A 6204-nucleotide genomic window follows, 5' to 3' on the forward strand; every position below is an offset into this window, starting at 1 on the left:
CAGTTGTAAATTTTATAAAATCTAAATACAGATGAAGTATTTCTCTTTTTTTCTTTCCTTCTTTCTTTTTTTGTACTGTAGATTAAACCCAGGGGCACGTAATCATTTAGCCACATCCCTGGCCCTTTTTATTTATTTTTAATTTCAAGACAGGGTCTCTCTAAGTTGCTTAGGGCCTCGCTAAGTTGCTGAGGCTGGTCTTGAACTTGCTATCCTTGAGCCTTAGCCTCCCAATTCTCAATTCTCTGGGATTAGACCAGTGCATCAGATCAAGTATTCTTTTTTTATTTTCCCCCTGATGGTGGTGATGCTGGGGATTGAACCCAGGGCCTCGTGCATGTGAGGCAAGCACTCTACCAACTGAGCTATATCCCCAGCCCCCCAGATGGAATATTCTGATAAAAATTTAGCATCCAATTTTTGAAAATAGAGTACTAGAAAAATAGGACTACAAAAGTAACTCATTTATTTTATATTGACCAAATGTTAAAATAGTCTTAGTTTGGATATATTTGGCTAAATAAAGTATGTTAACTTATTTCCCCCTGTTTCTTTTAAATTTTTTTAATGTGGCTACTAGAAAATTTAAAACTAGATGTGTGGGCTCATATCATATTGGACAGCACTGGGCTAGACTATGAGGGACTTGATTTATTGTATTAAAATTTTCCCAAGGGTAATGGAAAGTAACTGGGGAAGAAACAGAATCTGATTTGCATATTGTATGTTACATATTGACATACCAGAAAATTTATGTTGGCAGCTATGTGAGAAATGGATTTGAGGGGAAATAGACCAGAGTTCGGCAGATTAAGGAGTTGCAGAAAAATCATGGTCTGATTTGTGGATGGCTGTATGCTTAAAGGATGCAGAGTCCCTCAGTAAGACAAGGTAAGGGGATTCACGTTGACTCTTGGTCGTGTGGCTTGGAGAACTCTAGATTTCTTAAGGAGGAGTCTAGAATATGAGGAGCAGAGCAAGTCAAGTGTTGCATCAGTCAGCTTTGCATCACTATTATGAAATATCTGAGACAATATACTCATGAAGAAAAGAAAAGATCACTATTTTTGGAGGTTCAAATTCAATATTGGGAGATCCCATCAGTTTGGGACTGGTGAGGATGGCACATCATGGCAGCAGGGCACGTCAGAGTGAGTTCAATCATCATAATCCAGGAAGGGGGGGCATGGGGAGAAGAGATGGGGGTCCTCACAATCCCATAATTCCCTTCAGGGGCATTCCCCAATGTCAAACCAAATCCCTTTAACAAAATCGCCCTTCATTCATTCAACTCAGTTGATTAGACGACAGAGGATCCCACAAGAAAATATTGCTTTTAGGAAAAATTGGCTGTTTTTTCTTCACTAGATCTGTTACTCAATTAAGAAATGCTAAATGAAGGCTAGATACAGTCTGTGTTCATTTCACAACAACAGACACATCCCAATACTGTCACCATCACCTAGTGAACATAGTTAAGAGTCCTACTCATGTTGTGTTCTGAGGGCTTCCAGAATTCAAAGGGATTATTCTTCAAATGAGGATGAAAGAGATTTCCCCTCCTTTGGACACGTTCCTCCTTCAGGAAGCAGGAAAGTTCTTCAGAAAAGACACAGGCTTTGCCTTCAGACACACCTGAGCCTAGATCCTATCTCTAAGTCCTGGCACGGGAAAGACTCACAATCAATATTTGTTGAACAGATGAAGTTTGCTTAACCCCCCTGAGCCTCAGTTTCCTGATCTGTATAATGAGGCAATTGTTTCCACTGCTAAAAGTTACACAGATGCATAATCTTGTACATAAAGCATCTGACACTGTATTGTTACTCAACAAATAGTACCATGTATGATTACATCTGGAATAAAATAAAACCAGAAGGTGAAACTACTTGTGGCTCATTTACTGTACATGGCAGGTCTTGTCTTCAGACTACTGTTTTGTGTACTTCCAGGTCACTGGGGACATGGATGGCACGAGTCTCCTAAATCTTGAGGTGATCCTAAACCCCAAACTTGAGTTGCAAATGCTCACTTTCAGCCTTCTCCTTGCTGTGTCTCTAGACAGGACTGTGATACCACTAACAATGTGGCCTTTGTTCATTGTCTTCTTTTCCTAGTCCTCTTTCCTCTCCTTCATGTCTCTGGGGAAGAAATCTTAGAAACTCAACACTTTAAAAAGAGAGAACAGGAGGGCTCTGAGCCAGCACAAAGGCCTTGGATTCCCACATAACTGATTAACTGACCTCGGCTGTTCTTCAAATGGCAGCTGACGATTATGTATTAGCTGAAAAAAAAAAAGTTACCCTTTCACCTGCCCTCCTTCTGCTTTGAGTATCTAGTGGCCCTTTCCAAGTTTGGCTGTTTATCACAGTTTAAGTAAATATTTATGTATAAAGTACAAAAAGCAGGCCAATCGCTCCTGTCTTCTAAGAACAATGCAACTGTTCTCAAATATTCTGCAAGAAACTTACACACTTTTACCCACTGGGAAGCAAAGAGGACACTGAAGAACCATTAGAGACTAGGGAGGAGACTGTGTCATGACACTGGTGGCTAAGAGACGAAGAGCTTGCCCAGATGACACTCAGTGACAATGTGCCCAGAGAAACAAGGCCTTGAACTTTTCATCCATCACACCAGTCTTTGAAAAGTGGCTCCACTGTATCTTCCCATGTCTGATCCCACTGGAAGACAGGGTCCTTCCCCTAAGGGCCTTATGCATTTGCCAAGAGGGACAGAACACACCCTTAAATTAATAGAAATCACTAACTACTTCACTGCACGATATTGACTGTAAGTGGACAAGAGTTTCCAGGAAGGGGAACCAATGGGACTGGATGATGCTGAGAAGGAGAGAGACCTTAAACGACACAGTGAAGGATGAGTGGGATTTCGGTAAAAAAGGGAATGAAGGAAAGTGATAACGTGTTTGGGTGTGAGTGAACATGTATGTGAGCAACTGAGTATGTGTGTTTAGAAGGATCCAAAGGCCAGGAGGTGCTGATAATTAACACAAAGCCTATTCACTCAAGATCTTCAACCCCACATTGTGATTCCCATAATCTTCTGCTCCGTTTCCCTCTTCCCTCAAGCCTCACCTGGAATTCTCTCTTGCTGATCCTAAATTCTCTCTTTTTCTTCCATCTTCTGTCCACCACCTTTACTAATGCATGGACTTAAAACCAGTTCTCATGTCTCACATGTGGAAGTCTTAGCTTCCAAAAAAGCAGAAGATTCTCCTGTGTTCCCAGCATGAGGCTGGAGGCATGCTCAATAAACACTACCCAGTGGCTGCAAGTGAACTTGTTTCCCTCAATTGTACGTCTCTGAGAAGACCAAAGAATTCCATGACTGTAATCCTGGCATTTTAAAGAGAAGATACAGGGGACCAAAACAACCATAGAAGAGTCCTTGGGGAAGACTCAAGCTCTGAAATTGTAGGGTACATTCAATAACTAGCATTCAGAAGAGTCATTTTGTCTCTCCTCCCCTCCCTTATACCTCCTTCTTCCTCTTTCTCTCTCTCTTCTTTTTTCTCTCTCCCTCCCCCCCCCCATAATTTTTCACAAATGAATTCATTCACAAAGAGAAAAGCCATCTGTGACCACTGCACCTTCACAAAGCAGAGGCCTTTGAAAACATTGGTCTGGAATGAGGCCTGTGTCCCCCCGTCCTGTCCCTAAATTACTCCCTGTAATTTGTCCAGCTTGATTCTACCCTGAGCATCCAGGCGGTTGGTACCCACAGTCCCTTCTGGGCCATGAAAGAATGGCATCCTTCCTCTCCCCTCCTCTCGGAGGCTCTGAGTGGCTGGCCTGCTGCCTTACTGTGCCAGAAATTGGCGTGACCACCAGCAATACTGTGGTCAGCACAGGAAGAAAATCTCGGGTATTCACAGCTAAAGTATGGTTTGTGAAACACTGGCGACTGAGGGTTGGCTGGCTAATGTAGCAAGAATAGCAGCAGAAATGCACTCTTTGACTCGGCCTCTCCCCCAAACAGACCCTAAAAGAACTGTAGAAAGGAACACAATGTTTTTAGGCTGAACTTGGCCCATTCTTAGCCCTGGAGTGAGGGCCAGTGAGGACCCCACAAGGATTTCTTTCAGGGTCCTTCTGAGGGTAATGTAGGGTTTCTTGGGGCTCCTCCTGCTTCCGAGTTGCCTTTTTTAACACTAAAAAACCCCCCTAGAGCCCAGGATTTTCAAGTCCAGCTTATAAGTCCAGTTGTATCTTCCACTGGGAACAACGTGGAAGTATTCTCCTCATTACTGCAGCCTCCAGTCACATAGGCATGTCCTGGGGAGACCCTAGGCTTTGCAACATGAAGTTGAGTAAAAAGTCCATCCGTGTCAGTTAGATATTTTTCTTTCAATTGGTCCTTTTCATGGTGGAACCAAAGCAGAATATATTTGTGTCACTTGTACCTATGCCTGGCCTCTAGATAACTAAACCAATTTCTTCTATCCTAACTCACTGTCTTATTTAGACCCCAAAGATTTAAAAGACAGAAATATGACAGGTTAGAATAAGTGGGCTTGGGCCATGTATATTACAGCATTATATACAATAACTAAGATATGGAATCAGTTTAGGCGATGATCAACAAATAAATTGATACAGAAAATATGATACATACTGTCCTCCTCCTGAGTCACACTCTCCCTCCGCTTCTCCTGGAGAACTGTCTTGTAGGAATATTATTTTCCATAATCTTACACACACACACACACACACACACAGAGAGAGAGAGAGAGAGAGAGAGAGAGAGAGAGAGAGAGAGAGAGAGATTCAGTCATAAGAAAAACAAAATCTTGTCATTGGCAGCAAAATGAATGGAACTATAGACTGTCACATTAAGTGAAATAAGCCAGACACAGAAATACAAGTGTAGCATATTTTTTTAATGTAGAAACTGAAGAAACAAAAATTAAAGATTGACCTGAAAGTAAAATAGTGATTACTAGGAACTGGAAAGGGTGCTGGTGGGGAGAGGAGGCATGAAGGTGGAAGAGTGGTCAGGTATGATCAATGCATTCTGTATCATCTATAGAAATATCGCACTGAATCCCATTAATATGTACAATTAACATGTTTTAGTAAAAATAAATAAATGGGTGGGCCTGGGCATGAGCAAAGATGGAACACTGGAATCAGAATCATGGGCTCTATAATGCTTTACTTATTTTTATTCAGAATCAGAAAAAGTACAGGAGGCCCTCATGGTATAAGTTAAATGTGGAGCTGAAATCATCATCTGCAGGCTGGCACCCATACAGTAACTAATTTAAAACAAGTTGTGGCTGCTCTAACAAACTGAAGATAACTGGGGAGGAGGCCATTGCAGGAACACACGTTCTCTTTCTTCTTAGGACTAGGCATGCAGACTGTCTTCCAGCTAAAGAAACTAAGAGGGGGCCTTGCTTATTAAAAGGACATTCAATGTCAATGACTGGGTTTTCCTCCCTAGAAACTGATGTTTAAAGAAAATCCTTTGGCAGGCTGATGGCAGTCTTGTTTGTACCAGAGCAATAGAAATCTTGGTTATAAATATGCAAAGCATAATGAAAAGATTACAGCTCAGTGGTTGGGGTGCAAATTGGTCTGGATTGTTTACTGCACAGGAATGTTTCCCCTCCATCTTCTTCTTCCAGTGCAATCCCACACACAGAGGAGAATCCAGGGAGACAGCTACCTTCCCATGCCCATGTCCCTGTTTCCCAGAGCTTGCTCCAATGTGGACCTGGTCCTTACAGAAGTGAGGATCCACAACTGGGCAGAAAGGGAAGGTGGAGAGAGGGCAGTGAAGGGAATGGGCTCCCTCATCCAGAAGGACTGGCCTGGCGGGGACCTGGACTTTGGTTCAGATGGATGGGTTGCTGTTGGACTAACCCTGAATTTTGGACTGCCTCAAAAGCCTCTGAGACATAATTGGTGACAGTACTGAAAACTTCCATTGTCTATTCCTGCCTGGATGTGTGCCCATAGGACCAGGAAAATCTCTTCTAGAAGAAGGTGGTTAAATATGTGTTTAAAGTCCCAGAGTTAGAATCCTGGTTCTGTGGTAGGCCCTGGGTCCTTGGGTAAGTGGCTCAGCCTGTTTCCCTGAAACCTTTCTTTGCCCTGCTGAGATTGTTCTGAGGACTAAATGTGAGGACTAAATGAGCCAATGAACATAGAACACCATGTCAAGGAAGGAGGTGGA

The 6204-nt window shown here is 42.6% G+C and overlaps 1 non-coding gene across 1 annotated transcript; it reads right to left on the minus strand.

Annotated features, from left to right (window-relative positions):
* Positions 1-302: 302 nt before the first annotated feature.
* Positions 303-375, minus strand: Trnav-cac (transfer RNA valine (anticodon CAC)). The gene has a single exon. It is a non-coding gene; the product is annotated as a tRNA-Val (tRNA).
* Positions 376-6204: the final 5829 nt, after the last annotated feature.

Source organism: Marmota flaviventris, chromosome 5 (genome assembly GCF_047511675.1).
Source record: "Marmota flaviventris isolate mMarFla1 chromosome 5, mMarFla1.hap1, whole genome shotgun sequence".
Taxonomy (NCBI): domain Eukaryota; kingdom Metazoa; phylum Chordata; class Mammalia; order Rodentia; family Sciuridae; genus Marmota; species Marmota flaviventris.